Source organism: Coturnix japonica, chromosome 9 (assembly GCF_001577835.2).
Source record: "Coturnix japonica isolate 7356 chromosome 9, Coturnix japonica 2.1, whole genome shotgun sequence".
Lineage (NCBI taxonomy): Eukaryota > Metazoa > Chordata > Aves > Galliformes > Phasianidae > Coturnix > Coturnix japonica.
This window is the reverse complement of record NC_029524.1, coordinates 16243576-16255880: the sequence shown is the minus strand read 5'-3', so window position 1 is coordinate 16255880 and position 12305 is coordinate 16243576. Positions and strand designations below refer to the sequence as shown.

General features: G+C 35.0%; 1 protein-coding gene across 6 annotated transcripts in view; it reads left to right on the top strand.

Annotated features, from left to right (window-relative positions):
- The window catches only part of NAALADL2 (N-acetylated alpha-linked acidic dipeptidase like 2), a 352306-nt gene that overhangs the window by 232442 nt on the left and 107559 nt on the right, over positions 1–12305 (top strand). The window lies entirely within an intron of this gene.

The following is a 12305-nucleotide window of genomic DNA, read 5'->3' as shown; positions in this document are numbered from 1 at the left end:
TTTAAAATGCATCTCAGTTACACTGTTAAGAAAATTGTTTCAGTAACCTAGTGAGTTCTGTGAATAGAAATAGCTTTGAAAATGGTCCTACAGAAATATGTCCAGGTCCAGAACTTGACTATATTCATTTATGTTCTGCATGGGTTTAATAGCTGGTCTGTTAGAACTGGTTCACTAATCCAGTGTGATTTATCAGTGAAAGTCTGAATTCTGGCCTTACAAATACACCTCTAGTTTGCACTGTAATCAGAACTTCGAGTAGAACTGTGGTCTTGCTGTATGCTGATCACCAGCCTTTTCAGTGGTGTCAGCAGAATCAGATTTTTAGACATTGTATTCCATAGCCTATAGAATTTTTTTATTATTTTCCCTAGTATTAATTAATGCACTGATTTTAGATTTTCTGTAGCTGGATTTTGTGGAACATAGCTGCATAAAATATATAACTGCCTGTCCTCAGGGCTTGGGAAGATCTATTATTCCTTTTTCTTTTTGTCTTTCCTTGGCAGGGGCTAGCAGGTTGCTTTTGGTATTATATCTTCTCATTTAATTAACTTCAATTAATTCACTGTCATTACCAAAAATTTGACCAAGTTAAATTTATCTTTATTGTTTACTGTAGGTTCAATTGTAAGTAAATGGCAATTTACTTCAATTTATTTTATCTTGCTATATTTGAATGTCTCTAAGTGGGTCTGGCTTTTGTGCATAGTGCTTTTCTGGGTGTATGCTTGGGGATTTTTTTTGTACTGTTTTTGTGTTTTTTGTACTTTTATTTATTTATTTATTTTTCCAATTTTGAATAGATTCTAATTGGTTTTCTGAGTGCAGTTCATTCTCCACATACAGAACTGAGGTTTTGATAATTCATGGTGATTGTCTTAAGAAAAAAATATGGGGGGGGGGCTTTTTGATACAGAGAGATCAGCTAAGGATGTTGTATGTGAAAGGACTGCTGATCTTCCTGATGTTCCTTGGAGGAGGCTGCTTTACATGATCATCTTGGGATTCCATAAGATAAATAGTAGCTTTTAACCGATAGTTCCCATCACCTTCTCATCACTTTTCCCCTTCAGATTTCTCTAAAAATCAGCTTCTTCATCAGATTAAATAATAATAATAATAATAAATCATAAAATATCATTGCTGGTGGTAAACTTGTAATTGTAAATAATAATAAATGCATTGACTGAGGTTAGTCAGGGCAAGACACTTATGTCTGGATACTGGTAATGTTTTATACAGAGGACAGCGTATTTGCATTTTGTGAAGGCTGAAGGAGTGCCTGTACTGACAATTGAACCTTTTATTTATGTTTTCCTACTGCAAGTTGTTATGCAGCTGTCATAAGAACTCTTACCAAACAGCTTCAGAATGGCCTTGAGGTGACCTAGAGTGACCACCTTTCTGCTAAAAGGAAGCATATTTTTCATTTCCAAGTCAATCTTGCTTTTTTTTTCCTGAGAGTGGGAAGTGCTTATGTTGTCTTTATAGCAGTATTCAGTTATCTGTGATGGTTTTATGATATAAACTGTCCGTTAGGAAACTGACCTAACAGCTCATTTCAGTCTGGCTTCAGAGAAAAAAAGATAATGTTTAATCCACTTAACCACTTGACCATGTCACTGTATGTTTATCATGTGATAGTGTATATGAGAAAAAAAACAAATTCAAATCTGCTGGTTCGGGTGATTCTTGGATTCCAAGTTTAAAAGAACGTTTGCAATGTATTACAAGTCAGTTATTGTACAACTGACTGCCATGGATGCTGCTCACTTTCAATAGGTATACTCTCATAGCAATGCAGGCAGGCCATCATGTCTATATGGGATATACTGGATCTACTGTTTCCAATATCAGACAAACGTTATAAGCTTTACACAGGCTGAGCTTCACAGTGTAAGTTGGCTCCAGTGTAAGAGGCTTAAAGAATGAGATACAGGGAAGACATTCAGAATGCATGAGGAGAATTGTGCACAGCCTTCTTCTTCTGTGTAAGAACTTCATATAAGCGGCAGTCTCATTCAAAATGCTACCTACCGTTCCTGTTTTAAAAGATCCAAGAAATAGATTATAATGTTTGCATGTTCAAAGACACATGTATATCTCCTTAAAGAGGAAGCAGCTCTTCCTCTTGTTAACTGGTGTTGACTTAGACTTCATAATGGTATCTTGTTAATATTTTGGTCAAATTGATTGCAAATCTCACAGCTTCATTTTTGAAACCAGTTTGTTAATAATTTTTTTTTTTTTTTTTTTTTTACAAAGCTTATATATCATGTATCTTGAAATCCACATACTTGAGTTTTCTAGTTAATGCCATCTGGGATTTTTATGCTGATGGTTGATACATTATGTTTATTGCTTTAGGAAATTTAGAGGAGAAAGGATGATGCGCAGTGATAATGCAGTAATACAAGTGTGGTAATATATGGCTTGGAATTTTACAACTGTCTGAATATAAGTCCTGTGCTTATTGTTAGATGTGTTTATGGTAAAGGAAACTGAATACAAGCTGCATGTAGACACAGAAGACATTTGGTTATGGAAATTAATCATTGAATAAAGCAAGTTATATACAATAATTTGGCAATATTAAAGAATATAATTAAACAAAGGAAATGTCACTGGTAAAACATTCTTCAGTTGAACATCACCAAAAAAAAAAGCTTTGAATTCTTCTCCTTAAACATATTTATTTCATAGTCTACTTCTGAATTTAAATAAAGCAGCAGTTATTCTCTTATTAAAGAGGAACTTGTGCATTGCTCCAGTATTAGCATAGCATCAGTACAGTTAAGGTCCATCTACACAAACATACATATGACCTTCAAAAGATTCATATCTGAATCTGTCTCAAACGTGGGCAGAGCGAGAGACTTTGGAAAGAACCACAACCATCACAGACTTGTAAATTCAGAACTGATTGGGCAAAGGCTTGAGAGCATTTCTCAGACCTTCTGTTGTTACCTGATCTCTGATCTCAGACTTGTACCTTTCCTGCCTTCTGGTTGCTAGGAGATCACTGTACTGAATTGTCTTTCTTAGAACTATGTGTTTCAGAACAGAAACAATTTATGATTCGTACTAAATTTAAATGTATGGGGTTTTTTTCAAAATAAATAAATAATAAAAATTAAGCCTCTCCAGAGAAATGGAAATAATTGTATTGACTACTTCGTTGTTGAAAGGCTAGGTAAATACTCAAATGCAAGAAGACAGATTCATTAACAGCCCTTTCTGGGAAATTACAGCAATTTTCTTCCCTAGCTTAGGTCTCTGGGGAGGGAAAAATAAACAAAAAAAACACAGTGGGAAGTATTTTAAAAGATGCCTGGACCAAAGAACTTTGGTTGGTTTATTGGTGGAAAGTAGACCACAGCTTTTTCAATGATCTTTTACCTTCATTTTGAACTTAGTCATAAGACTTACTTTTCCAGCTGGAGTACAAGAATTGGTTCTTCTAATAGTTATTGAATGTTTGCTTTTCTGGAAAGTGCTCAGAACCTGTTAACACCTTGTTTGAAAGTGTGTTTGCCCATCACCAGCTTGTTGACGTGTATTCTGAAGGAAAGGTTATTACAGAAATTAGAAATACTCAGCAGTTAAACCAATGCATGTGCTTGAATGAAGAGATTTTAGGTGATAAGCCTGGAACTTAGCATCAATAATTGTGAGTTGAAATGAATGTAAATATTTCTAAGACAGACTTTAATGTTGTTGTATTTTCTGATAATCAAAGTTTGTCTCATGGGGTGAAAATAGTTGAGCAGTGCTAGGGAGGATTTTTACTACCAGAGCTGCCTTTAAACTATGTCTTCATGGAATGTCATGTGAGCAGTTCATTATCTTTAGACATCTTGTTTCAAAGGGCAGTTTAATGCTGGCAAAAATAGAAAAAAAAAAAAAAAAATAGGCAATTTGAATTAGTGTAAAGCTGATGCAACTCTATGAAGACTTAAAAGGGAAAAAAGGATTTATGTAACAAGTAGTAGTGGTATGCTTAATATAATGAATGTTTTTACATTTTCCATTAAGTAGTGATGCAAAAGCAATCTTGCTGTTTGTAACCCTGAATTGGCTTTCTTATCACTTTCTTAAGAGTTGTAAGTGCAAAGATTACTCCTCATTGCTAATCTATCACCAAAGAAAAGCAATTAATAGATGAACACAGAAGATTCTATTTATTCTGGTTTTCTCCTTGTCTCATTTACTAAGATGCTGCATGAGAAATTGCTTATCTGAAGAAGTATTCTGTGTTTTTTGTATATCCCAGTGCTGCACTGGGAACCGGTGGTATGAATGTCGTACTCACTTCTGTGTCACACCGGTCATTGCATGGCCTTGCAGCATAATATTTTGTTTTGCTTGAGCTTTTATTTGTTTGTGGCTGGTAGTTTGGTTTGTGAGGGGTGTTTTGTTTTGTTTTGTTTTTTCCTGGAGGATAAAGCAGTGAATGCTTTAAAGGCTTTTACTGAATGTTCTGTCTCAAGAGAAACAGTGGTGTAACAGAAATTGATTGATCATGGGTTACATTGTATTTCTTTTTCATTCATCATTTAACTACAGTATTCTAAGTTTATGTCATTTAGAAGTCAGTTCAGTGTAGTTCTGTGAGCTGTAAGTGGTGCTAAATCTTTTCAGTGGGGCCATTAGAGAGAACTGTATTTGCTTTTAACATACAAGGTTTTGAAAGATAAAGATTCTTTCCTTACCTTCCCCAAGAAATTGTCTGAGAGATAAAAATGACCTCATGAATTGCCCATATGAATTTACTGTGGCTGCTGTCCATGACCCAGCTGGTGAGAGGAATGATGGGGAGCAATAGTGTTGCTCCCGTATCTTTCTTAACCACTTTTGGTCTTCCTTTCCTAATCACTGCATAAGAAATCTTTATGACAATAACTCAAGCGTATTTTTTAGTTTTGATATTTTTCTCTCCTTCTTTGTGGCAAGGCAAGGCCATAACTTTGGATGGATGTTCTGGAACTAATTGTATACCAGTGTTATTGCTTTTTTTGTTGGTTTTTTTTTCTTTTTGCAACTCTTGGCGAATGGACAACTTTGTAGTGCTTTGTGATTGCCAGACTAATACAGCTGCCACCCCTGTTTTCATCAAGTACTGCAACCTTGGACCTCCTTTGTGTAGCTCTTTCTACTATTTCATTTTGGTGAAATGGGCTATTTAGCAGGTCACAGGAGAAGCCAAAGCCCTGATTTACTGATGTGCTGAATAATAGTAAGAAAGGACCTTAGTAGGAGAAAAAAAAAAAAAAAGAAAAAGAAAAAGAAAAAAAAAAGTTGCAAATGTTGACTTTAACAGATGCTGTATTTTTGTGTAGATTTTCTGCAGTTGTACTTTGCCCAAGTTATACATAAAAGGGCATTTTTCTTCACTGCATATTCTACAATAGACCCTGGTGTTCAGTAGAAAAGATATACCGAGGTTTGTTCTGTGTCACACAGTGAAAAATGTGTAAAATCTTCCATTTTCAGAAATGTAAACCTTGAAAAAATGGAATCTAGCCAAATTTTTGAAAATTTCTGATATTGATAATTTATGAAGATTTTTTATTGCTAAGGTTTTCAATTATTTCTTTAATATTTACTATTTTCAAAATAGCTTTATACACTGGGAAGTGTTATTTATGATCATTTGTTTTATCATTTCTGGCTTGTGACTGTTTTTCTTATAAGAAAGATAAATAAGTTCATTTTCATGTATTGATTTACTTAAAGGGATGCTAAATGAGTAAACTATAAATGGAACTAAAATATTCATCCACCAATTAATAATCTGTAGTTTTTCTTGTTGATATATAGATATCCCTGAGGCTTACATATAGCATACTATGTATCATATGTTCCATTTGAAATCATAACATTAAATAAACAAAAAATAAAAATACCTAACAATTGTTTTATACGATATCTAAGGAGTCTGTTATCATGCCCAAGGCATTTTAAATACATTAAACCCTGTCATATTGTAATAGCCCAGGAAATATACCCCATGAGCTGAGAATATGTTCTATATTCTTGAAAAAAGTGTGACTTTTCATAGAAGCTCTCAGGACAATAATTGTGAGAATAATAAAATAATTGAAGATGATTTTTTTTGCACAGGTCTGATGAAGGCAGTTGTGTTTTAACAACCCAACAGATGCCCTGAAATGCAATTACTTGAGGCAGCAAATGTGCCTTAATTAAAAATGTACAGCTGATTGTTATGCGGATTGTGAGAACATCTGCTAATATCTTGATAGATTGTATGTAATATCACCACAAACAGAGCTAGTGAAGTCTAAATCCTGCTTTTTGTCTTGGAGATGGTTGACCAGAGCACGACTTGGACTGTTTGCATTTTAACTTTGCTGTCTTAGAGTACTGGAAAACGTACTCAGGGAGCCCAAGCATGTCCCAGGTATGGGCTGCATTTCTTATACAAGTTGAGAGAATCAAAGGTTACAAGTTGGAATTGTATTTGATGCAGCAGATGGGGTGTTATGCTTGTAGTTTCCCTTTCTCTTTACTTATTATTCTTTCTAGTTATTATTTGGCAATTTGATAAAGCAGATTTTTTTTCCCCAGTTGCTCCTTGCCTTTTAGACATCAACAGCTCTGGTGATATGGAGTCATTTTATACCCAAAGCTTACTTCATTTGGAGAATTGTCTGTGGAAACCACTCATATTATTATATAATTATGTGGAATTAACGTAGAAGCTGAGCGAATAATGGCTATGACACTTAGAATCCCCAGGAGTAGTTGTAGCAAACAGCTATGTTGAATCAAATGTACAAGACTGTACTCATTCCTCACTTTTAGGTGCATGCAATACACAGACCTCTCCTGCTTACTGTGTCTAGCAGTGTAGAACATCTTGTATTCACTCTTCAATTTTTCAGGATACCAATCACTTCTGTTAGCAGATCTAGCACTAGAATCTGGGGATCCATTTCCCAAGGTTAAGGTACAAGTTGTTTTCCTTTCCCATACTCCCATGCTCTCAATGGACTTGCCACTACTCCTTAGATGTGGGGGCTTCCGTTCCTGACAGAGGACAGTCTTTACCTGAGAAAAATGTTTCTGGTATTTGTGCCTCATATGCTGTGCAGGTCAGTGATGGAGACTGGTTGCTATGGTTTTCTGTAAGTGAAGTGCTGTGGATGGGAAAACAGTATTTACAAATTACTTGTGCTGGCATTACGGCAGTTTTCTAGAGAAAGCAGAACAAAACAAAAGGGAATTGCATACGGTTGACTCAGGACTGTGGCTGTATTAAATGTTTTGGGGGAGTTAAAATTATAGAGGATGCATAAAATATAACCCAGAGTCTAATCAATTTATTCCTGAAGATTTACCAAGATTGTAATTATATACTTGTGTAATTGTATTTTGTATGATAGATCTTCAGCCTAATTCTCTCTGTAACAGAGTCTAAACCTAGTCTAAAGTAGCTATAAACATCATCAGAAACAACTGTTTCAGTATGAACAAGAAAATGCAATTGGCTTTTGGAGGCCACTCATCTGGACATTTATCCTTGTTTTCGTGTTTACTGAATATTTAATGATGCTTATGATGGACACAGTGCTCCTCTCACAATTATTTAAAAGTGAGTATTATTTCTTGTAGATGTAGGAATACAACATCAATATAAAAGACTTAGTATTATCTGCTCATCAAATAATGAAACTTAATTTTTCTGGACTGTAAATAATTTAATTATTTTGTTTCTGGAATAAATTAAGTAAAGCTTACTGAGTCCAAACAGCCGTTATTTCTAGGGAATTGTAGTTCAATTTCATTTTTAATTAGATTGAATGTTGTGAATTTCTTAGCAATGGTAAGCAAGGTCTGACAATAAAATATGCACTCAATTTCTATTAAAAGTTCCTAAAGTCTGGTACAGGGAACAAGCAGTATGTCTGGCTTATATTTAATTGTCCAAGTACCCTGTTCTGGAAAAAAATAAAAAATAAAAAAAATCCTTTTTAAAAAGCAACTGATATGTAACAAATAGCTTTTCTTTGATAGAACTGTATTGAACATGAGCAGACAGCAAAAGGTGAAAGTATGGGACTATGGGACAGCACATCTAGTTTATTATAAGCTTAGTACCACATTCAAGACCATGTTGTTAGAAATGTTGCTGTACAAGGACAGCAAATCAAACTACTTTTGGGTTCAGAGGTTGTGGGGATTGGGGAAATTTTCAAGAGGCTTTTCCTCAGCTGTGACATCTGTCTTAAAGGTTGGCTCAGATTTATGCAATAATGCTTGCAAACTCTCGATCTGGACTGAGATCTGCCAATTTATAATAGCTATACTTCATTCCTTTTGTTGGTGTTGGAGGTTATCCTATCTTTGTGCCATCGAAGCTGCTGTTCTTTGCACGCGTACTATGATTCCAAATGCTGCTTGCCGGTCTTGGGCTTTCTTTTGTTTCCTTTTCATTTGCTCCTATGTAGCATATTATGCGTGTTCATACAACGTGTCCGGGCTTCTGTGCAAAATGTGGATAGTCTTGGGTGAGGTTGTCAGTCTGCTGCTTTTGAATACAGCATAGCTCAGAGGAAGCTTATGACTCTTTGGTGAATGGTATCTGTAGATATGAGGAAGAATTTCCAGCAGGGATTCAAGCTAACCACAGTATAACATGTGAGATGTGTTAGAATATGTTCTTGTGGCTGTATTTTGGCTTGTGTGTCTGTTTTGCCTCAGATGATGAAATGGGTCAGCTCTACATTCAGTAATGGCAAACTACTATGTGAGAAATATCTCTCAAATCTTTAAGCATAAAAATGATAACATTCTGAAAATGTTGAATGACTGTTTCAGTTTGGAAAGTGATGACTAAAAATGTCTTAGATGTCAGATTCTTTCCGCAAAGAATGACAATTCATGTTATCATTACTTAGACAGTAAGTACATTGACATTTTAAGGTCTTGCCACAATGCAAAGCATCATGGTTTTGTATTGTTCATGTATGCGGCAATGTATTTTAAACTTTGTTTAATTCCAGTGCTGTACATTTTCTACTTTCAAAAACCTTTATGGGAATATCCTGTCATTTATGAGATCCTGTTGCTTGCATTTTAAGGTCTTTGCAGTTTTTTTGCAGCTAAATTCTTTTCCCAGTCCTGTTAGTTCAATACAGAAATAGTGTCATTTCTTAGACAAGGGCAGTGCTTGAGCTGAACTGGAAAAACAGAGTTCTTTTCATCATCCCCATGGAGTCAGACATTGAACTGGTAATGTGCTCCATCTCATTTACTACCTTAATGCTGTACCTTGAGGATGGATCACTGAAAACTGATACCCTTTCAATTGGTATTTTCTTGCTGAATTCTTTTCACTATTTCTTGTACCTCTGTGATAGAAAATGTGAGTGTGATTAAACATTGAGTAGTATTCAAAAAGGAAGCTGAAGCCAAAGTGGACCTTTGCTTCCTTTCTTGTTAGAAATAAAGAATTTGGAAGAGTTGTACAAAAATGTAGATGTGTATCTATTTATTTTTCTGCTGTGAATCTTGATTGCAGCACCATATCTCCCATATAGCCTGTATTGTCATAGGTAATTGAGAGGACAGTGGCATCTAATTAAATCTGCAGTATGCGAAGTCCTATTTTTCTTCTCAAGCAATCTGTTTCAGAAATAGAAATGCATTGTGTCAGTGAGGTCTTCCAACAGTTTAAATGGCCCTTTACCCTTGCCTGGTAATTTTACATGCTGCCAATTAGTAAAATGAGATGGGATTTCCTTTCAGAGCCTCATGATTTTAATTGGAACTTCAGTAGAAAAGAATAATTAATAACTTGTAACCTGTCCAGCTAGTAAAGCTATGTCTCAAATTACTGAACCATGTATTTTGCATGTTGGTCTATCAAATGAAAATGGACTAGTTAAAAACTGGTTAGTTATTTCTGTGATTAATGCTGATCACTGCCTGTAAGTATAATGGCAATTGGAAATGCAGCTCCTGCTATTCATAATACTTATGAGTTAGTGTGATTTTAAATGGGGAGCAGTTTGTTCAGTTTCAGGAAAAATTGAAGCCTATGCCTTATGTTGTTCTGGGTGCTTACACAGATTAATGCCAAGAAATGCTAACTTCCTTTTGCATTTGATGCATTTTCTACTTCTTCCCCTATTGAAGGAGCAATCAATTCTTGGAAACAGCTCCAAGTTATTTGAATATGATACAATTGTCTTATTCCAATTATAAGCACTGTACTTCAAATATAAACATGATGATGAGCGTACTGTAAAATAGAGAGCTATGCTTGTAACATGTCAAACATAGGTATCTTGGTCTGTCAGAATTTTATTTTGTAGTATGAAATGTGACTTTCAGTTTTCTCAGAATTCCTCTAAACTGTTTTGCCTCCCATGTTTTGCAAATTTTCTCATTCCCGGCCTGTTAATTTTCATGTAGAAATCTCTTCTACTAGACATCTTTCTTCTGTAATGCTTAATGAGTGCATGCATGTTGTCTTTTATATTTCCTTGTTGTCTTCTCTCTTATTCAGAAATAAGATTATATAAAGTGTACTGTATTGTAGTATCAATTATTTTTTCCACTTTATTTTTTGTTTGCACACATACTCATATACTGTGCCTATGAATATAAAACCACTTTCTGTGAGTGTTGTTGATGACTACCTGGAATAATAGTTAAATTGTATAAGTTTTTATTTTATGAATGTGTTTGGGTGTGTAATCTTCAAGCTACCAACACAAGTGGCAGTCTCCCATTGTATGGTTGTACTTGCTTCAGTTCTGACTTACATGGGAGCCTCCTTCAGAGACACTGTGAGGATACAGTAGAAAGGCCTTCAAAAATATGTGGCTAGTTTTAATGTTGAGCCTAATACTGTCTATTAATGTAAGTATCTATGTATATTAGTGAGGATACAGTCAACTAATACTCTTCCAATAGTATAAAATATACGTATTTGAATGTGTTCTAAAGTTTAGTGCCCACATTTTTTAGCATGGTGTGCTAAAAGTCTTTTTGAAATATAGACTTTTAAATTCTGCCAGAGTAGTAATGAAAACATTTGAGAACCAGATAACAGAGGAACCTCTAAATATTAGTTAGCAAAAAATGTATACTATTTTAGTTGCTGATACTTTTTAATCATTACATACTGATTGAAAAACTGTAAACTTATAATAATACAGTTGAAAGCAGAATTAGACAAATCTAATAAGAAAATGTCAGTGGATTATTGTGAACCATACTGGGAAATGTAGCAGAAGGAACCTATGGTAAAATCAGGAGATCTGGTTCATTTTTCTCTGTTGCTAGTTTGATTTATCGCATGCTAAAAAACTCATCAGTGTATATATAAGCCTTGAAGTGCACTTGAAAGGTGTTGTATTTAATGAGTTCTTAATGCATCACCCTGAAGTTCTGTATAGAATGGCTTTTCTTGGTAAATTTGTTCCTGCATTCAGGTCATTGGGGTAACCCACTGATTTACTCAAGTATGTGCTTGCTTCAGGTAAGAGAATACATTAATGCCAGCCATGTGGAGTAGTGGCACCCTGCTTTGTGCATTTTTATCCAGCAGTCATGCCCAACTTCTTGTTTTTTTTAACCTATCTGCCAGTACCTTTGTGGCCAAAGCCAAGTGGTAAAACTTGCCTCAAAAGTGCAGTACAGACCTGATCTCTGTTACATACGTGCCAATATAAGACTAGAGATGTATGAAAGAATATTGGATATGGATGTATAAAAGGAAAAGGCAACAGTTATTTTTAGTCCTGACAGTTCATTTATCTGTGATGCATCTTCCTCCTCTTATTGTATGGTTTCTCAGACCTAACAGTAGCCATTTGCAAAGTCATCAGTGGAGCATAGTGAGTAGTTAGATAATCCTTAAAAGCTGGAATTACTTCTGTCTGAAGAATTAATGTAGTTCTGTGCCATTGTTGTAATTTTCAGTCAGTTCGAAATATGCAGTGCTTTACACAGAAAATTCATTTTGTACCATGGAGATATTTCCACATCACAATTCAGTTTCATGCAATTCACAAGGAAATCGATTTATTTCTCAGCTCTCTGTCAAAGAGAGCTTAATTTTTTTTTTCAGTCAGAATTGGTCTTTATAGGCTGCTTTAAGCTTTGGTGGGTGCTTAGGTGCTTTCATCCTTGACTTCTGGGGAGGTTTGTCTGATTTGCTACCCCAGATCTATAGATTTTTTGAAAGGTTAATTACCATTACCACTCATGCTGAGATGTTCTAATGAAACAGAGTAAATGCTCTATGTCTGACAGGAGGCAGACTCTAA